At 40.1% G+C, this 22898-nt stretch overlaps 1 long non-coding RNA gene across 1 annotated transcript; it reads right to left on the bottom strand.

Moving 5' to 3' along the window:
• Nucleotides 1–18359: 18359 nt before the first annotated feature.
• On the bottom strand, nt 18360–22814 carry LOC108646179. The gene is made up of 2 exons (XR_001924238.2): nt 22620–22814; nt 18360–19237 (listed from the first exon to the last, which is right to left on the bottom strand). It is a non-coding gene; the product is annotated as an uncharacterized LOC108646179 (long non-coding RNA).
• Nucleotides 22815–22898: the final 84 nt, after the last annotated feature.

Raw genomic sequence — 22898 nt, 5'->3', positions numbered from 1 at the left:
CTGAAAATTTACGTCAAGAGCAAATTCACCTTGTGTCTCAACCCTTTCTCCTTGTAGATTGTAAGCTCTTTTGGGCAGGGCCCTCTTGACCTCTTGTATCGGTTATTGATTGCTTTATATGTTACTCTGTATGTCCAATGTATGTAATCCACTTATTGTACAGCGCTGCGGAATATGTTGGCGCTTTATAAATAACTGTTAATGTAATGTAATTCACCCCTATTTCTATCGCAAGAGTGTAGTTATGCAAGTCAATGGCAAGCAGACTAAGCAGTGACAGGCATTTACGTACACTCCTTGATGTGCTTGTCACATATTCTTTCTCAACATTTTATGGAAAAAATGAAACTAGCCTTTGCTATGTGCCATAAGCAGCAGCCATTGTGATGAAAGCAATGGGCATCAACTGGCTACAGAACTTGGTGTTGTCATTGTCATTCTGTTCTGCCATTGTTCTAAGAAACTGCAAATGCATTTTTTTGAGATAGATAATAAATAAATAAATAAATATAATGAATAGGAATTGCATTAGGAAGATGTGAGGACCATTTCATGTGCATATAAATGAGAGAGAATCACGTTATGGTATGAGTAATAAATACTACGACTGAGACCACTGGCTGGCATCCCAGTGTCTGTTCTCACTTCCTGAGGAGTGTATGTCTCATTTGCATTGGCATAAACATAAGGCACAAGGAAACACACTCCTGTGAAAGCAGCACAGTGAATTTATTACATAATTTGGATAAACGTGGAATCCTTTAGTGTTTTAATATGTAGAATATTGGATTTGCCCCAAAAGTGGGACATGTAGTGTTTTGTACATTTCTAATTAAAATACAATATTATATAATCTTTACTATAAAGCAAGACAGAACTGTTGTTTGCCAGAAAGGAAACTGAAATAATCATATCAGGGTCACCCAGGCTGTATTTAACGCCGGTGCCACCCTAGGCACCAGACCTATATGCACCACCAGTATATGAAAGTGATATTACATGCACAGGTGTGCATGATGTCACTTCTGGCAGTGTGTGATGTAACTTCCTGCAGTGTGATGTCACATCCACTGCTGGTGCTTAGGATGCCCCTCACCTCCTCCTTTTTTTATGTTTTACATGAATCACTTATATAGACACCCAAGGGTCTGTGCCGATATATAGAAAATTCTGGGCTTCATAAAACACAACCTCCTCCTGCCTTACTATGAGGCACCATTGCTCAATACCAAAAATCTTAGGGCACACCTAATGCACATCATTCCCTAACCAATTAATAATGGTGTAGCAGTCACCCTGTTGTAGTTCCAGAGGCATCCAAGGCAGAAACATCTCATTCACAGTAAATCTCAATATACCTGGCCTTTAGACTTGGTCTCATTGCCCATTGCAAAGTTGTATAGCTATTAGCTCTGCTACAGGGGTACCCTGGGAAGGAAATATATACTTACTCTAAATACCAGCCCAAGTACTAAATATTCCTTTTCAGGCCCCAGCAATGACCAGGCCCCAAATGATTGCACCATTATATCATGGACAGTAGATGTGGTTGCGCTATATTTTAAGTGAAAATATGCAAACATGGAATGTGCATGTAAAACATGAATTTTCACTGCTTATGACCAGGATATATTTCACCTTTATGTTTTGCAAGTTATGGCTAATTTCTTGAAGCTTAACATGCTCAGATTCAAAAGGTGAATATTTAACTGACTATAGCATTAAATCTTAGACATTGCACTCAGCAACTATCACTTATTAAAGCAGTCATGCAAGCTGCAGTTCATTTTGCACCAGATACAAACTGACTATTATACACAAAGCACTGAAATATTTTATTCTCTTCTGTAAATTTAACGTCATTTACCAGACAGGATGGGTCATTTACAAAAGCAAAAGTGTGAAAAAAGCTGCGCTCTGCCTTTTTTACATGCTGCACAATCGTTCTGCTGTTGCAGAGTGGCCACATTCTTTGCGTTTTGTTTTGGCACCCTTGAATAGAGAATTACCACAAAATATAGATTTGTCCCTGAAAATACCTTGTATGCATATGGGTATTTCAGTTTGGTTTTGTTTGCATTTTTTATCTGAAACACAAAAGCAAATATTGTTGAGAATGACGAGGTAACACCAAATAAATATTTCATCATTTTACATTATGATGCTTTTTAATACATTTGTAAAGGAAAGACAGAGAGCCATGAGTCGGATGCTGTTGCTAAAGCAGATCTGCACATTCATAAAACACTTGGGTCTTGTTGCACCTTGATCTGATAAAAATCAAGCTTAGCCTTTTCCATAATGCAGATGGAAAGTACTGCACCCTAACTTCATGGGCTGTATTCAAGTGGGAAGCAGAGGTACTGACAGGTCCCAAATTGTGGAAAGCCCAAAAAGGGAACATGCCACCTAGCTGTATCTAACTTTGTTCTAAATCACTGGGAACGTGCGGGAGATTTGATAGCTTTTTAAATGAGCCTTATGGTATTAACTTAGACACCCAAAGCTGATTGGTCTCACTCAAACTGTAAATAATTGCTATTTTGTACCCAGTTACACAGGTGGTTATCGCTTGACTTAATGTGTTGGAGGGGCAATGCAAGCCAAAAAAAGACTCTCAGACACATTGAAGCATCTGTAGGGTGCATCATTTAGAGCAGGGGTCCCTAACCTTTTTTTATCCACACTCGTAAAAATTGTTGTGGATCCACACAAGCTTGAAAAAAGTTTATGGGTGTGCCAATAAGTACTGTGATTAGATGTTTGGTAGCTTCATGTAGACTGCCAGCCTGCCAGAGGCTCTGCTTAGAGTAATCTGGTGTCTTTATGCCTCCAAAACATTCCTCCAAACCTGGAATTTCAAAATTAGCACCTGCTTTGAGGCCATAGAGAGCAACATCAATGGGGCTGGCAAGCTTACATGTATCACTGATTTAGAGGGTGTATAATTTCAGCAGCAGCTATGGACATGCTAATTACATTGCAAGTTCAGGGTCAGTAAACATTTGTGCATTGCTAGGGGCCACCTCTTTTCTCTCACCAGTTTCACCTCATTGTAGAAAAACTGTTCTGCAGAAAAAGCATTTTTACCAAAATAAATGCTTTCTTTTTCTTACACAAAAATACCACCCCTCTTCTACCCTAAATTTAATAGAGGTATAGTAGCAGGGAGCATATACATATATATATTCAGGTACAGCAAAGTAGATTTGCATTTTTTTTCTGCTAGTTGCCTTATAATAATGGCTTTTGAAGGTTTTTATTTGCCTGAAATAGTGGTGCCAAGACTAATCATTGTTTGTGGGCAACAAATACAGACCATTGTCCCATTTTCTGAGCACTTGACAAAATTGTCAAATTCATACATGGTGTCCCATTCCCTTTTCTCTGCCTGTGTTTTGTAGGCAAGTGGCGAGAAGAGGATCTGCTCTCATGCGCAGCTCTGTGTGGCACTGACAGGCACAGCATAGTCCTGAGTGCAGCTACACGGAGCAGAGATCTGCCCGATAAAAAGCGAAAGCAACCATTTTTGGCCCAATCTTTGCTCCGCTCCATGTAGCTGCCCTCAGGCTGATGCTGCGCCTCTCAGTACAGCTACATGGAGATGTGAGCGGGCAGAGAGGGCAGGCAGAGAGAAGCAGACAGTATGCCATGTGTGACTGTGGGTATAGTTAGGTCAGGGCTAATAGCTTGTGCTGGTGTGATTTAGATAAATCACTGAACTTTTTAGGCTGGTTTATCCCATACTTATTTTTGTTAATAGTTGATCCTAAGGTAAATACAAACGTCTCTTATTAGGAGGTCACATTAAAGCCTGTAGCAAAACAAATCTTTGTGTTTTTTAAGAATAAGACCTGTTTGCACAAAGGGGTGATCTCTGAACTAGTGATCGTTTACTAACCAATAAAAATTGCATTTATCTTGAAGAAGGCTGTTCAGCTAGAGGCACGTGGGTTGTCTGAAGCCCTCTAAAGGGGTTTTATGGTACCAGGCAGCCATGTCAAGGACTCTACAGACGTATATGTATGACATCATGGGATTAATCCAATCCAGCTTGTAAACACGTGCTATGTTTTGTAATGTTTTCTTCACTGAAAAAGAGATCATTGGTCTAGACCTATTTCACTACAACATGACTCAGTTATATGTTGCAAGGCTAATGGTTAACTGTATATTAAGTTATGACCCTTTATTCCTCTTTCTTTTTCTGATCCGTATAAGGGATCTGCTATTCCTCACTAGATGATTCCCTTGGGAGGAGGCACAGTAGATGAAGCAGAACCTAGAACTCCTGGGTAGGCATAAAGGAGAAGGAAAGGCTAATAAAGAGTTAATCTCAAGCTGCAGGCATACCTTCAGTTCTCTCAATAGTGCCCTTAAGTCTCCCCATATTTCTCCTGTTCAGATGATCAGAAGCCAAACAGGAAGAAAAAAAGCTGAGCTGTGTAAAGAAAGTTCCCATAATGCCTCGCTCCTGCACAGAGACCCAGACCCCTGTACATGCTCAGTTTGCAAGACTATGAGAAAGCTTCCTGCTGATTGGCTCAGATCCACATTCCTAAGGTGGGGGGAATGAGTTCTTAGCATTCTTTAGGGAGGGGGGAGCAGGAGAGGGGAGAGAGCTGCGTGTCTCTGGCAGAGGAAAACAGACACAACAAATCTTTTGATTTCTGTGAGTGCTTATGGCTGTATTTACATAGACCTTTCTGATAAAGCTTACTTAGTTTTTACCTTTCTTTCTCCTTTAAAGGTATAAGTGACCCTGTGGGACACTCATTTGCTATATGTGTATAAAAATGTCTTATTTTTCAAATTAGTTCTAGGGCCAGTAACATTCTAGTTGTACAACTATGCCATAGCAAGAAAACAGCCAATTCATCCATTGCTTGGAGGCCCAGGGGTGCAGATAGCCCAGTCAGAGGTTTTGACCAACATATTTAAACACATATGACCATGGGTTTTGTAAATGATCTTGCTGCATGGCAAAACCTTCTAGAGCCATAGTGTTCCCTAATTACACCAGTGAAGGAGACTCCTATATTCCGCCTTCATTATAAAGTACTGCTTTAAAAAAATCCCCTAGGTTCCACCCTCTTTGACAGTTGCCTGAAACTGCCTGAATACACCCCTTTAGGGCTATAACACACTGTGCTACTTGTAGACAGCTACTTGTCCCAGCTACAAAATACCAGAAAATACCCTGCCATAGACATTACCCTGCTAAAACACATGTAAAGACATCAGTATTATCAGTATAGCCACTGCAAGTAGCTCAATGTGTGATTGCCCTTACAATATAAGGTTTCATACAATATTCAGTGTGTGTATAGTGGATTGATGAGATGATCAATATCAGCAAAAGCCTTGGATATTGGTCCCCTCTTTGACAACCAATGACCAAAAGGCACCCCAAACATCAGCAGTAGGTTAAAAGAGAAGGAAAGTCACTTGGGGGTGGCAAAATGTTAGGCACCCCCAAGTGACTTTAATCACTTACCTTGTACCCCGGGCTGGTGTCCCTGTTAGAAGAGAAACAGCACCAGCCCGGGGTAGCAGCGACCGCTTCCTTCTTCCTCTTTCTTCTGGAGGCGAAATCCCTGGGCCGGCGCATGCGCATTAGAGTGAAAAGCCGACTTTCTTGTTTAAGTTCGGCTTTTCACTCTACTGCACATGCGCAATCGCGCAAAACAGGAAGAAGGAAGTGCTTGCTGCTGCCCCGGGGTAAAACGTAAGCGATTTAAGTCACTTGGGGGTGCCTAACCTTCTCCTTTAATGCTGCATTGTCAGAATTCTATTGTTTCTACCTGCATATCTGATGATTGCGCTCTAAAGCTGGCCATCCACACACCCATATTATTGTACAAAACAAGGTTCGGTGTGTGTATGGTGGATCGACAAGGCAACCAACATCGTAAAAACCTTGGATATCGGTCATCTCGTCAACAGTTTGATCAGGCGCCGTTGGAGGTGCCCGGGAAAAAAGCTGCTTTTTGGGCTGAATAGTCAGATAGGGGTAGAATTTTTATTGTTTCTACCTCCATATCTGACGATTCAGCCCTGAACGTCAGAGGAGGGTAGGAATGATCTTTCCTGCAACCAATGGTCTAAGGAAAGATTATAATTGTAACGTGTATGGTCAGCTTTAATGTTAGTGAAGTGGATGAACAATCTTTCTTGCAACCAATGGTCGGAGGAAAGATCGTTAGTGTAACGTGTATGGCCACCTTTAGCCTCCCCAACAAACATTCTAAGCAAATGTTGCTTGCTGATTATATGAATAGCAGGGATATTTTTTATTAATGGTAACCATACACTGGCTGATCCTCCAATGAGTCTGAATGATCAGTCTGCAGGAAGACTCTACAGGTAATGGATGAGCAGCCATACCCTTACTTGCCCATATTCCATTGTAATTTCTGATCTGCTAATGCATCATGCAGTCAAAACCAACCCCTGACATGGGTTATATGCTTAGACGATTGGACAGTATCAAAATCAGTCAAACTGCCTGACCAAATTTGTATATGTACAGAGGATAGCCAGTTTAAACCATGGGAAGTTTGTACCTAGACTTTGCTTTCCTTCTTGTTTGCTTAAAGGGTTAGTTTTATCATCCTTGTTTAACTAAACCGGATTGTTTCTGTTCCTAAAATAAATGTTTGTACTTTTTACCCCACCCAACAGTTGAGCTACATATCTGATAAGGACCTCAGAGCTGTGACTGACCCATCTCACCATTGGCATAAATGGTAATAAAAATTGGCCTGTCCCATTTTTTCCACTCCAAATGCCATGTTCCAAAATTACTCAATATTTCTGAATCCCTCCAGTGCCTTAACCCATTTTACTAGTAGTTGGAAGGAATTTTAGCTTTTGCTTTGAATTTTATAAGCTTTTGTATTCTTTGTACATATGGGGCTCTATCAGATTAAATTCACAAATCTCTATTTCTTTGCCCCCTGTACTTATGCAATAGTACCTAACCACTAGTCCAGCTGTGTGTGTATCTGCCACAGGCCGGGGTAAAACTACAAGAGGAAAGAAGACACTGTAGCTGCTGTGGCGGCCAAGATGTATAGGGTGTCAAATAGGACATTCACTGATAAAAGGTTTCAGTATATTTTTATGATTTATGGTTTATAACTCTAGGATTAACCTGTTGCACAAAAGATCCCAATTTCATTATATATATATATGTAAATTCCTCTTTCATTTTTAAACAAAAGATGTGTCACTAATTCCTCCTGTGTTTGTACGCCCCCTAGTGCCTAGGAAGCAATGGGAAAAGGTCTCTTGCCACCATTTGTATATATTTATTTATATAGTGCTACTATGTATACAGTGCTGTGCATTTTTCAGTTCAGTTATAGTACAAACTGCGGGACAAGCATTACAATATATACAATATAAAAATACATATGCACAATGAAATGTTGCAGGGTAGGTACTGCAATTAGTTGCCAATACCGTTTGGGTGCTGCCAGCATTCTAGTGTCTGCAGAAGGATGATTTTCTGATCATCAAGTTCTTGGTGGGTTGTGGGATAAACAAACATCTAATGGCCCATTCAGATACCATTGCATACAAACAACATTTGAAACACGTGCTCCAAAAACCTTTACTCTGAAAAAGGACTTGGTTGCAATGATACTGGAAAACATGCTGATTTGCTGCTGTGCAGTGTATTAAAGTGGTGCTATATAAATAAAAATATTCATAAGTACAGTCAGGCTTGCTTAAGACTACTTGCATTGGCTATTGTAGTAAATGGGAAATCACAGGGGCCCCATTTACAAAGTGCAGGGTATGGCACAAACCCCACAGTTTGCACCATGGACAATAACCTTTGCACTGTAGAATAGAGCACAAAGACTTTTGATCCCCCTAGGAATACAGCACTGCCTGCATTGGCCACTGTATTTATAAAGTGCAGGCTGGGGGACACATAGCATATTGGAAACTGCAGCAAAAAGCATGGGCTATTGGTGAAACGCTAAGGGGGCCATTCCGTCGGATTTCTTATTTTTTTTCTGATTCAGATTTTTAGCGCTAAAAGTCGTGGGGAAAAAAAATTTGAATTTTTCAAGATTTACTGTGCGTCCAAACAGCTAAAAATCAGAATTCGATAATTCGCCACCTAAAACTTGCCGAGATCATGTAGAAGTCATGTCAGACTTTTAGTCGAGTTTAGTCGAATTTGTAAAAATAAAAAAAATTAGAAAAGTTTTAATAAATCTGCCCTTAAGAGTTGTATTTCTTGAGGGATGCTGGTTGCCAGCCCTGGGGCTACTGTAAGCTCATGAAGCAACACAGCTGTTAGTGACAAAGCTAAAAATAAGTTGACCTGTTTCCTGGGGACTGTAGATTTATTTTAGCCTGTACAAGTCATTCATATATATATATATTAGACCATGCATTTACTGTGTGTTATGCCATTAGCACTAATATACTTCCTACCGTTGGCTGTCAGAGGCATTCTGGGAGTTCTGGAGGGCTGCAATTTGCAAATTTTTGGATAACCAAGTCCCAAATGAACCAAGCCCTAGTAATAAACATTTGGCACACACAGGTAGGTTCACTAACATGGAAACACGCCTGAATGTACTGCTACCAAATCAGAAAAATTGATTACTAGGGAAATGCATTGCTCAGCAGAATATATTTAGTAGCACAAACTCTGTATTCTATAAATCCAATATGCTACTTTAGCTTATATAGAAGATGATTGCAGATGATGGCTCACTATCAAACTGAACTGGCATATATGCATTATTTTTGCCTATATTTTCAGCCAGGCTCTAATCTAATCCATATAGAGAAACAATTTTTAACTTTTCCTCCCACAAGAACTTCTGTTACTCTTGAAATCACAAATCACAAATATTTTTTCACAACGTCTGTTGTCAATCATATACAGTTGAGCTCCAAACATCTCCGGACACTATATGCTGCTAAAACCAGGTCTTTATTGTTCCATCTAAAAACTAGACGCCTGACGCGTTTCGTGCGCGCACGCACTTACTCATAGGTAACGCAGGAAACGCGTCAGGCGTCTAGTTTTTAGATGGAACAATAAAGACCTGGTTTTAGCAGCATATCGTGTCCGGAGATGTCTGGAGCTCAACTGTATATGATATAAATTCTCCCTTCAGCTACGGGTTCGGGGCCCTGAGCACCCGGACCATTTTTCTGATTCTGTATCAATTACAAATTTTCATTGGGGCCCCTTAGAGATTCTTTACAACTACGCCAGGTCTGGGGTGTTCACACCTGGACCTATTCATCTATTTGGTACGGGTTTTGATTTGATTTGTATGGGGCTTCAATTTGTTATTTGTTTATATTTACTTTGTTATAAATATTATTTAGATTAGAGGCTTTGTTATTTGTCTGTTGTCAATCACCTAAAATGGATATAAATGCTAATTAAATTGCTATTATTGTTTCAATAATTATGATACTATTATGATATTATTACAGAGTCTGATAAGTAGGGACACGTGTAATAAAGGAATGCTGAATTCCAAAGAAAAGGCAGAATGTATGAACCTTTAATAAGTCTTTCCTATTACACAACATATGGAGAGACTATAATATTACCTTGTAGAGGGTGACATTTATTTCCAGGACAGGAGAATTAAAGACCTTTGGGAGAAAATGTGTGACCTGAAGCATTTGCTCCTTCCAACTCCTAGTAAAACGGACACAAATATGACTCTGGTTGTAATTTCATATCATGTCTTGTGATGGCTATTTAAAGAGAAACCATTACGTGCCACGTTGGATGAGGAGTAAATCTATGATAACCTGACACACCACCCACACTTACTGTAACAAACTTTATTTAACACTAGTTAATATTCATGGGGAAAAATATTTCATTCATGTTGCTCTATAGTTGCAACTTACATCAAATTGCCATTTGCGTCCACTTTTCTGAATATGGTTCCCCTGTACAGTACAGACTCTGTCATTGTTTTGCACTGCACCTTGCATTAGTAAATGAGCCTACTGTGTTTTATAAGTAATTACAACAGCTGGAGGCTGATCTGTGCTTGCATCACACACCCACGGCAGTAAGAACTGATGGTAGTAGGTCCAACACAGGATTCTGCAAAGCAAGTGCAATTTCGGTAGCCCACAGGTAAAGAGGAGTTCTTTTAGATGCAGGTTCTGCTAGCCTATTGAACCTTGGCTCAATTCATTAGGTTCCCAGGGATTCAGTCATGATTTTTATGGTGTAGTTTGTATTACTAAATTACACTGTGTACATTAGAAATAATTAATTCTACCATTTAAAATTTTATTTTTGAAGCAAAAAAATGTATATTTTTTAATATACTTTATTTTTTAATATATTTTTTTACTGTAATATTGGTGTGTAGGCAGCCATCTCAGTGCATTGTGCCTGATTCTAAACTGTTTCAGAAGGAGCCAGCACTAAATGTAAGAACTGCTTTCAGATAAGCTATTGTTTCTCCTACTCAATGAAACTGTAGTGGTCATGAGCTGGGTTAGCCGTACTTTGATTTTTACTGCTATTTTTTACTGCTATATCATATCTACCATTGGGTGGGGCATGGGAGCATTTTTTGTAATAAAGGTGTCAAGGAGCTGCTATCTTGCTACCTCCCCATTGTTCTGCTGATTGGCTGTTGGGAGGGGCTGCTCCATCTTGCGCCAAAGTAGTAAATCATTCAAAAATCACAAACAATTAAAATTAATTAAGTCTAGTCTCAGACTATCACTTTGCTGGGTGACACTGTCTGATCTGGCTATTCAGATGAAAAGACTAGACTTGGGCCAGTATTAGTCAATGGCCCTCTATGTGCTTTACTAAACAGAACAAAATCAATATAACCAGAACAAAATAAAGCAAACCAATCATACTCACTTATAGGGAGGAGCCTTATGGGGAAAAGTATATATGCAAAATAAATGCATTCACCAAAATGCAAAAAATCCTATATTTATTCCATATACACATAAGTAAAAACCAAAAATCAGCACAAAGGCCTGAGAAATGGTCTTGTGGTCTTTTAAGGATAAGGTGAGTATTTCAGTCCTAATTAAGGTTAATTTAATTCAGTACCGCCTCAAAAGTACATCATTGGTACAAGTACAGGAACCTATTCTTCAGAATGCTCTGAATTATGTCCATCTCCCATAGACTCCATTATAATAAAATAATTCAAATTTTTAAAAATGGTTACCCTTTTCTTTGTAATAATAAAACAATGCCTGGTACTTGATCCCAACTGAGATATCATTAATCCTTATTGGAGGCAAAAAAAAATCCTGTTTATTTAATGTTCAAGTGATTTTTTAGTAGACTTGACTTGAAAAGATGGAGATCCAAACTATGGAAAGATCCCTTGTGCTGAAAACTCGAGGTCCCAAGCATTCTGGATAACAGTTCCCATACCTGTTTTGGGGATACACAATAAAAGCTGGCATCAGGATGAGAACAACTGTAATGCCTGCATATTTTAGCAGAACCATTTTATTTCACACCAATGTGGAACCATCAATAAATATTAGTTAATCATATTTGTATAACAATCAAGATAACTAAATATATATCACTGCAATAAATATCAGACTCCCAACTCATTGTCTCTCCAAAAATCAGGGATACAAACACATGTGATAGATACTCATGGAAGTCCAGCCTGCTGGTAAATTAGGGGGCATTTGGGGTGAACACTTATTTGCTGCCCTTGATATTCTTGGTAGTATGGCTAAATATATGTATTACAGCAGTGTTTTCACATGCCTGGAAGTTTCTATAATTTACTGGGAGCTTTAACCGCATGCTGGACCTTAACAGGGGGGCTTGAACAGTACAAAAACAACTGCTTTGTACCCTTGAAACACATTGAATTATTTGGTTTGTATACTGCTGCCCCAAATGCCTCATGGTTTTATTGCTTTCTCTATTGAGCACCGTATCTCATATCTCGTCAAGCAAGCAATCTGTGTGTGCTATCCAGTTACCCTTGGGGCTCTATGCCAGTGTTTCTCAGAATTTTCTATCCAAGGTCTGGCTACCCTTCTAAACTGATGTAGGACCAATTTTAAGGTGCCAGCCTTTTAAGTAGATTGAACTGTTGCTCTCAAGTTAACCCCAAGGACTGGCAGTAATATTGCAAAAGACTGGCAGAGGGACAAAGTCAGACATTAGGAATTACTACTGTAAGGAAAGTGATACTGTGGGAATAAAACAGACGTGTATAATCCAGTCTGGCACATAGTTACTTACAAACAAGGCCCAGTGCCTCTTACACCCTTGCCTGATTTCCTCAGAAGGATTCTAGCAGCAATAATTCATGCTTTGACCTGAGTATACCCAAAAGATTACCCATTTCAGATATTTGAAACAGCAGTAAACTCTATGTAATTTGAAAGGATACTGTATCACCTGAATAATAAACCAGTAATTGGTAAAAATAGGTATATACCCTGTTTCAAGAAGGCTTAACACTAATACAAAGGTTATTCTGTACAGAGAACCTTATTATCTAGGGATGGGGTTTGTTTATATGTATTGTGTGTTTATACGTGAGAAGCAGCAGCAGTGGTTGCCCACATGAGATAACAACACTGAAAGTCACAGGCCCTTGTATACCTTTTATACCTTGTATACATTTTAAATAACAATACAAGCCTCTTAAAACTGGCATTGTTTTCCAACTCCTTCACTAGTGAACATGATATCCCTTTAAAGGGGTAGTGTCATATAAAGAACAAACTCACTAACTGGCCTGGGGCCACGTGGTGGGATTCCAATTCATGTACACAGCCAGTTGATCACTCCTCTGTGGTCAGATGATTACTCCTCTGCTTATGGCCCCAGGCCAGCTTTGCTACGTGACAGTACAGACTGAGGCTTATAACCTAGGAATTTCATGGGCAATTTGAAGCATCCAATGGAATCAGGGTTGCAATGGGAGGAGGGTGCAAATTCTTCCCCCTTTTCAGAGCTCAATACAAGTAGATGGCTATTAATAGTGTCAAGTCCATTAAAACCTTACAGTAAAGCACCAGTCACAGTAAAGGCCAAAGATGATGATAAGTAGCACATGACATTGCAAACCAACTGGATGGACTACTTCTGTTCTTCACTATACAACAAAAAAAAAAAGACTTTTTAGGGTATCCAGAGTCTACACAATGCAAATTCAGGTGCTGGACTTCTGGTTGTAACATATTTTGTAGACATTGAAAACAAAAACACCAAGCTATTAAGGTGAACAGTTTAATCTATGCAACTTTGTGGGTGCCTTATAGTTTAATAAATTTTATAGTCCGGTTGCTGCTGAGCCAGCCTTTGAGGTGTTGGACTTATTTAGGACCAATTTTGGGGCATGTTGCCTTTGCATTTTTTCCTTACTAAAAACACAATTAAAATGTCTGAAATCTCCCACCCTAGCCCCCAATGGGAATCACAAAATGCACAGAGAGAAAAGAGGTTGGTAAACCAACCCCAAATAGCTCATGTTTTATGCTTGAAAAAGTATTCTCCAGTGCATTCTTTAGTTCATAAACTGTCGTCAAAGCCTTTCCCAAACCCTATTCCAAACCAATTACTCTGCAGGCAGGCACCATTGTATAGACACTGTTATTAAAGGAGAAGTAAAGGCTAAAGTAAGCTTTATTAGGTCTATGTAAATACAGCCATAAGCACTCACAGAACTCATAGAGTCCTCTATCAAAAGAAATACAGGATTTCTTTTCTTCATTTATGTAAACATGTTCTTCAGTATTAGACTTCCTCTCTTTTAAGGCTCCTTCAGTCCCAGGCAGGAGTCTGTGCAGCTCTCTCCTCTCTCCCTCTCCATTTTTTTGCTCCCCCTCATAATAATTCTCTCCACCTCCCATAAAAATGTGTGACAAGCTTTGCATGATCCAAATATCTTGTTTACACACTAGAATGGGGCCCAATGCTCGTGCCCAGGCTACACAATTATAAACAGTGAGGAGGGACAGAGAACATGAGGGGTGCAGTGACATCTAGCAAGTGCTGAAAAGAAAGTGAAAGTAACGTATGCCTGGGGCATAGAGTTGGGGTAAGGCAATACATGACTGACAGCTCAGATTTTTAAATACATTTATAACAAGTATGAATGTTTTTATTAAAAAATTTGGTTTAATGTCTAATTCATACAGGAGTCTTTAATATACAACTTTTTACATCCCAGTGACAGGGCCCCATTAAACATGTTTTTACATACAATGTTTTTTCAGTGCTTGCACATTGCACCTTAAAGGAGAAACCCACACCAGCCCGGGGTAGCTGCGAGCGTGATCTCCTCTTCCTTCTTCGCACGCTTGCGCATGTGCAGTAGAGTGAAAAGCCGAACTTTAACAAAAAAGTCGGCTTTTCACTCTAATGCGCATGTAACGGCCCAGGGATTTTGACAACAGAAGGAAAAAGGAAGAGGAAACCCTCTAGTGAAAACCCTCCAGTGATTGTTATGGTTTACCTAAAACTCTCGGCTGGTACTCCTGTTAGAAAAAGACTGCCGGGGTATGTGCAAGTGAGCGTTTCTCTTCCTCCATCGTTCTTGGGGCATGCACAGTAGAATGCAAAGCCAAACTTTAACATAAAAGCAAGCTTTTTCACTCAACTGCGCATGCATGGGCCCCGGGATTGCTGCAAACGGAGAAGGAGGAAGAGGTTTGGCACCCCCTAGTGATTTAGCCTTTCCTTCTTCTTTAAATATCAGGGATAAAACTACTGAGAGAGACCCACATGATTATTAGAGCTGATTAATTTTGCTGTGTGTACGTAAGGACTTGTACTCATGAGTGGTTGCTTCTGCACCTCTCTGTGTTGCTTTCCTCTGTGTTCCACCAACACAAACACAGAAACAAACGCATCCTATTCTTCCTAATGCACCTGTACTCACACAGGTGCATGTAAGCATTGAACATAGACAGAACACAGCATGTGGCAACACAAATGTCTAGTGACCAAAGAGAGAGTCTGCTTAGACTTTGTAAACACATACAATCACCGGCCCTGGGTAGTTCAATATTTACCTGATGCTTATTTGCTATAACTCTGTATCACTCCAACAATTATGTTTAATTTCTATGCTCCCCTGTGGTGGAACACAGGAGAAATCCACCATGGGGGAACATGAGATAACAGATGCAATGGTTTTAGTACCTACAAATGTGCACTGCTGCTGGCAAAAATATATTATTTTCTGGTCTCGAACAGATAAATATAATTATAAGTATATCATTTACTAGTATTATATGTTCTATAGGGCTACCAACTAGAGAACAGAAGTGCACAGGGTTCAAGTTTTCTTCCCCACTGTTTCAGATCTATGTCTCTGTTCCCATATAAATGCATCATCCCACTGTCAGCTGCAAGATGTCTGGGATTCAATACTGTGTCTGCATTTTCTGAAGACTCAGATAATTTGAGAAATTGTAATTATTCTATGCATGTTTTTGGCTTTGTTTTGGTGACTTTTTGGATATGTGACAGATGATCTGCCAGTGGTACACACAGAATTGCCCCACAGGGGTTACATATTTGGGGTCATTTTCTGCCATGTTTCATGTTTGCCAACGCAACTGTCATAGGAATTTATGCGATGAAGACTTAACCCTTTGCTATACAAAGCAGGACAGATGTGGTGTTCATACATGGTATGCTTCTCACCCAGGCCACATATAGGTGTACAATTCCTAGAAAACATACAGTGGAACATGATACTTAATACAGCACTGTGAACTTAAAAGTAAGGTTAAGACATTGTCCATTAGGTGGAGCTCTTAGTTAACAGGATTTCTCCACATTACCTTCATTGAAATTGTTTATCTTATTTCCATAAAGTTATCTTTAGGCTAACAGGAGCTTGTACCCTTGGCACGGTCTTTTGCAGTCCCCACAGAGCAGCAGGTAAATAAAGAAACTCTATTCTAACCCCAAATGCTTCAGTTAATATAAGATTAAGAGCAGATGCCCATCAGAAATTCCAGTCTATGTGGGTGGGAAATTACAGACTCAAACAAAAGGAGGCAAGATGGTGTCAGTGACAGAGATCTTCCATGCAGGCTCATGCTGTTGCTGAACTACAGTTCTTAGGATCCTTCAACCCTTCAAAATCTTGTGTGAGAGTCATAGCCAGGTTTGATTATATACAACAAATAGAAGTTCTCTAAACTCAGTGTTTCACATAGGGTCTTCTTTTTCAGGAGGACCCATGTCCTGCCCACATGTTTGTCTTTGACTTTTTGGTACAGGTATAAGTTTAATCAGTTTAGGCACCTGGCACTACCCTGGCCTCCCCTCCCAGTAGTTATGCCACTGGCACCTAGAGGAGATATTAACAAAATCCTCTACTGGGAAAACTGTGAATGGTCCTGCCATATTACCTAACTTCAGGTTGCTTGTATGTGTAGTTTCTGTTAATACTGCAGACACCATAGGGGTCATTTCATACTCACAAGTTCAGTTATAGTTGCACAAAATGCCTGCAGTCATTACACAAAAAAAATGCCATTTCTTAGAAGTACTTGTGTCTTTCTCCTTGAATTTTCACATTGTTTGGCTAAGCACCCGTTTGTTGGTTTTATGAAACATGCACAAGTGCGCCTATTGATGCAGTAGAGCCTTAGCATAATTTGTTGACCAAGCCCTCTTTGTGGCCATGCCCCCACCTGGAATACCATGCCCATGTTACAATTATGAATGGAATGGATTGGCAGCATTAGATGCACAAAGTGCACTGTGCACTAGTGTTTTAAGACCCCACCATTTCATAACATACTGTGGCTATAAGCATTCCATGATGCACTGTGACCACCTGCACTTTATGGCAGCTAGAATGTGAGCCCCCTATGCATTTCACACAGACTCAGTGATTCACATGACTCTAGCTCAGGGATCCCCAACCTTTTTTACTCGTGAGCAACATTCAAATGTAAAAAGAGTTGGGGAGCAACAGAAGCATAAAAAAGGTACCTGGAGCTGCCAAATAAGGGCTATGATTGGCTATTTGGAAGCCCCTATGTGGAATGGCAGCCTAAAGAAGGCTCTGTTTGTCTTTACACTTGGTTTTATGCCACCAAAACTTGCCTCCAAGCCAAGTTATCAAAAAATGAACACCTCCTTTGAGGCCACTGGGAGCAACAGCTAAGGGGTTGGGGAGCAACATGTTGCTCACGAGCTACTGGTTGGGGATCACTGCTCTAGCTTGTACTTTTTGGTTAAAACTGGGAGCAGAGGTTTTGGTGGTTGTAGGTATTGTTGGGCAGAAGTAGGAAAAAAATATGTTTGTTTGATTCCTGGCACAAGTAGAAGCTCTGTGCAGAGAAAAAAAAGATTAATTGAACTTTTGGTTAAATATTGTAAGCACGAGCTTTAGTGGCTGCAGGTATTGCTGCATTTTTTGTTTTGTTTTCTGGCAAAAGTATGAGCTCAAAAAGGGTCAAAAAGGGGGGTATATTTACCCTTCACTTTTAACTGGCCCTAGATTAATTGTACTTTTGTTTAAAGCTTTTCTTGCATTGATGAATGTCAGTTTTCATAAGACCATCATCGGAAGAACACTGAACAACAATGGTGTGTATGGCAGGGTAGCCACTGCTATCCATAAAAATGATTGCTGCCCATCTGCAGCTTGCTAGAGACCATGTGGATATGTCAGAAGGCTTTTGGATGGATAAGACCAATATAGACCAATATAGACAAATATGGCACAAATGAAAAGCATTATGTTTGGAGCCAGACTGCATTCCAGCATAAGAACCTTATCCCATCAAAGAAACATATTGACATCAGTATCATGGTTTGGTCTTTCTTTGCTGTGTCTGGACCAGGATGGCTTGCCATCGTTGATGAAACTGTAAATTCTAAATTTTACTAGCAAATTCTGCAGGAAAAATCTGGGTGCCCATCTGTGGACTAAAGTTTAAAAAAAAAGCAGGTCATGCAGCGAGACAACAACCCAAACACAAAAGTTGATCTACCAAAGAATGGTGAAAGCAGTAGGAAGTTCATGCAGACATGTAAACTACCCTGATTTACCCAGCAGTTACCTGGTTTGAACCCCATTCCCCGGTCTCCAGTCAACAATTGTAATTCTTTTGGGTTTTCCAATTTCTTTATTGAATTCAATGTGCGCATATGCAGTAAGAACTCAGTGGTCAGTTCCTATGGCAGTCCATACAAAACGTTTCTGCAGTGCACTATGTGCGACAGGTTTCTGAATGTCCAGGGTTGATGTCTCTGTTAATGTTATGTAATGAGCAAATCAAAGTTTTGATCTTAATCATATAGAAATGTTGTGGAAGGAGCAGTTCATGAGAGGCATAGTAAATAAACAAGCATTATGTTTATGATTCTTTTGTTTAATTGGGTTTCTTATTTTTGTGATTGAAGACTTTATGATTTATGCAGAAATATTCAAGGGAGTTCATAAACTTTCCAGTTTGCTAAAGCCAGCTGTAGGCCTTTCTGCAAATACTTGCATTCCTAATTGGTTACTTCTTGTCTAACTAGCTCTGCATGTTCTGCATGTTATCTGGCATCTCCTTCTTAGCCATATGGCGACGTCACAGCAGTGCATAGAAAAAAAGGAATCAGAGACTGCACTCAAACAAGTTTTTGCTGGGGCACTTACCCCAATTATTCTACCAGTGTACCACACAAAATCAATGTTTTGGGGGGGCACTCCCTCCTTTCGTCAGTATAACAAAACAGTAAAGTAACAATGCTTACTCTCAATCCAATCAAGAGGGGAGTAATTGACAATATAATTAAGCACCAACAATCCTTTCAGAAAAAACTTGAATGTCTGTGAAAAAAGTCCATTGTACAGGAAAAAAGCTTGTATGTCCATAAAGTAAACCCAGTATAAGGATCCACAGAAGTGCATTATTACAACATCCAGATCATAAACACCATGTTAGTTATAACATATAGTAGTGCAAGCAATATATGTAACATTCCAAGAGAAAGATCACTGTGTTATTCTAATACTATTCCATAACACACCAGTGGGGCTGTTAACTTTACCTTAAAGGAGAAGGAAAGGCTTTTGAAGATGTTCTCACCGTTAGGTTAGATAAAGCCCCCTCCTGCCTCCTAAATCGCTACATCAGGAGTGGCAGGTATTTAAACAGTGCTGTGAGGCTTGTCTCTGCTAAAAATTTTGGTTGGGGGGTTGACATGTCCTTTAATTTCTGTAATCCCAAATCAGTGCTGGATTATCTGTGAAAAGAAAGGAAATAAGTCAAACATTAAAATACTAGGCAAACTCCAATTTTCATTTAACACCTTCGGGAACAACGTTTCGAATTTCCAAATCCAGTATACTTCTGAGCAAATCAATTTTTTCTTTACAGGCAACCCCACAAAGGAAATCTTCTTCAATACCTGCCTCCTGATTTGTGTTACAGATTGTTTTTGCTCAAAGAAATGTTTTGCTAAGAGTGTTTCTTTCTACAGTTTGCTTTTAGCCTTCTCCTTATCCTTAGCTTGTTTCTCAAAATCAGGTTTATAGTTTTTAATAACACTTTTACGTTTATTAAGGCGCACACGTACCACTACACGGGTATTTTAACCGGTAAATGACCCCTTTTGTTTTGCAAGTGGCAAAATGCTTTAATCTAATTGGGTAGCCCTGAGAAGGGTGTGCACAAGTGTCACCTTTAATTATACCTGTACAGTTGCCACATTCCATACATGGAAATGTGCCTTTCCTAAAGGTAGTTTTTTCTTTTTTCATTTGGGTAATATCAGCCCTAATGACCTTATCCCCTATAGACTTACCTCTTATAAAAGAGAAAAGGGGTTTGTCAACAAACAGTTTACCATAAATCTTATAATTTTTAATAATAGCCAGTATTTGTTAATTGTTTTTTTAATAAGCGATGTATGCGGCCACAGGGCAGTCTATCACACAGTAACTTATCTCTTTGGGCAACCTCATCCCTTTCCTTATTGAGGATTTCTGGGTCATATCCTTTGTCAGAATTTTTTTTTATCACCCATCACTTGAGGTGATCTGACTTCTAGGCAAACCCTTTTTAGTGCCTGGTGGGTAAAAGCTACTCTGTAAAAGGATATTATTCCTATCTGTTGGTTTTGTATAAAGGTCAGTAAAAAAATACCCATTTCCATTGTAACCATCTCATCCAAATAGTGGACTGTATTTACCCAACCTCCATAGTGAACTTTATTGTTGGATGTACTGAATTCCAAAAAGTCTTTTAATATTTCAGGGGGTCCTGTCCAAATGAAAAAACATCATCCACATAACGTTTACAAGTTAAAATGGACCTGCTGTGTATGGGATGGGATAAAATGTGCTCATGTTTAAATCTGTCCATGAAAAAGTTGACATAGGCAGGTGCCATATTGGCACCCATACTGTACTTGAAGATAAAAGTCTGTACCAAAATGGAAATAGTTTCACTTAAGCACCATATCCAAACAATCGCACACAAAAGTAACCTCATGTATTGGTATTTGTGTTTTTGACAAACATTCCCTTACACATTCCACACCTCCCTTATGCGGAATAGATGTATAGAGGTCCCTTACATCTACTGTGGGTTAGCTAGGGGTTGTAATGAAGAATCTACCCCGGAGACAATAGGCCTGCCAGGGGGATTTGTGAGAGTTTTGTGTACCTTTGGTAAAAGGTAAAATACTAGCACTCTTGAATTATCTTTCAGGAAGATCTCTTGCAATATTCTATGAAATATTCTAAGATCATTTTTCAACATTATAGTAGGGTCAGTAGTTACTTTGCAATAATGTGCTACATTACTTAACTGCCTTCCTGCTTCAGCAAATAGTCATCTTTGTTCATGATGACAATACTGCACCCTCTGTCTTCTTTTTTAATTATTATATTAGGATTTTCTGTAATTGGAATAATGCCTTCCTTTCAGTGCCGGGCCCTAGGCAACCCAGCCAGATTGGTCCGAACCCCTCCCACGGGTGCACGCGCATGAGCAAGTGAGAGTACTTATGCGCACACATGGGGGCCGCTGGAGGGGGCGTGCAGTGGGGGCAAATGGCACCAAAATAGAGGTAAGTGAAAGAAGAGATACCTGCCTGGCACCCACCCACTATTGCATCCTAGGCAGGTACCTCTTCTCCATGCCACTATATAATAAAGGATAAGTGACATATTCACCCGTATGTATTGTTCTTGGCCCACAGCTGCAAGATCTAGGTAAAGAGAAAGGACTGAATGGAATCTGGGCTTTGTATTTACAATACATATTAATTGGTTGTCCCTAGAACTATTTAACTTTTGTCCTCAGTAAAATGTCCCTTTGGAAAAGCATCAAGTGACCTTTGACATGCATTTTCAAGTGTGCATCTTGTGTGAACACATAAGGAGGAAAGCAAGAAAACAATCATTGGTGACTGCATATAGTGATGAGTGAATCTGTCCTGTTTTGCTTCGCCATAAAATCTGCAAAACGTCAAGTAAATTTGTGAAACGGTGAAAAATCTGCAAATGGCTTTTGTCTTTGACTTTGGGTTCATTCTTCCAGCAGAGAAGAAGTCATGCAACAAAAAAAGTTTCTGCAGCCAAGGACCCTGCTACCATTAGGCAAGGGACAATGTCACCTCAGGAGGCAGCACCCCACAAGTTACCAGTGTCCAGGAAATTCAGTCTGTTCAGACTGTTCTTTGAAAGACAATAAAAATGTATTTGACAGAACAAAAGTTAAAGTTAATTTTAATCAGAACACTGAACAAAGAAGTGGCAAAGTTTATATTTTAGTGTTTTCATTGTCACAGCACACAAAAAACAAGCTTATAAGAAACTGTTTCTAGAAAGTTACATGGTAGTTCTTAACTAAAGGAAATGGTTAAACTGAGCATGGTAGTCTTGAAACACTAGCCAATTAATGGGGCACAATTCTGTTGGCAAGAGCTGCACTGGGGGTCAGCAAAGGAAAGGCATCCTCAGAGCAGCCAGGGGCAAAGAAACTGCCCTGTTTGCAGCCAGGGTTGGGCTGGGGGGGTGCAGGGCCCACCAGGGCTCCCACCCCAGGGGCCCTGCAGGTGCCCCCGCCGGCCGCATCCCCTAACCCCCCCCGCAGGTGCCCCCCTAACCCCCCTCGCAGGGCCCAACGTCCTCCCTCAAGCGCACATAAGTTTAAGGCGTCAGGGGAGGAACGGTCGGGCAGAGGAAGCGCCGGCAAGGGTCGGGTCTGGGGCGCAGGGGCCCATTAGAGGATTTTTCCCGGTGTGCCGGTGACCCAGTCCGACCCTGTTTGCATCACGTCTGGGGTTAATGGAGTGCTCTTTGGCCATTTATGCAGAGACCTAACTGGCATGAAATGCAGGTGCTACAGTGTATTGCAGAATGCCTCAATGTGTCATGAAATGGTGGGGGCCATTGTGTCATTGTACTATTTGGAAGTATACATCTGCTAGCCAGAGTGTGCTTTATTAGTGCTATAAAGGGGAGGAGGGTCCCCCAAACTTTAGTTATCCTACTAGACTAAGCAAGGAAAGGAAAGGTAAAACCAACTAGAGATTAAAAACAGAAGAATAAAAAGGAAGAGATCAAAAATGCGGTAGGAATGATACAGTCAGGAGGAAATAAGAATGTTTTACTTACCAGCCATCCATCACTCTGTTGGTGGTTATCTTGGTGGCTGCTATTAAACCCTACACTGCCACTACAGACTTCTGATCTGCTGCAGTTACCTTGATATATAACTTTCACACAACTGAACATGTGTAAATGATGAATATTGGAAAGTTGCTTAGAATGCCATTGCACTCATTAGAACACATTGCTTTGTTGTTGGATGCAGATTGCGTGTTGCTGGGGGGGGGGGGCTGCTGTACCAATGGCTGGGAAAGAGGGAGCCCCGCCCCTGCTAGAGGAGCGCTA

The sequence above is a fragment of the Xenopus tropicalis genome, chromosome 3 (genome assembly GCF_000004195.4).
Source record: "Xenopus tropicalis strain Nigerian chromosome 3, UCB_Xtro_10.0, whole genome shotgun sequence".
NCBI lineage: Eukaryota > Metazoa > Chordata > Amphibia > Anura > Pipidae > Xenopus > Xenopus tropicalis.
The sequence above is the reverse complement of the archived record's forward strand: the minus strand, read 5'-3'. Positions and strand labels throughout refer to the sequence as shown.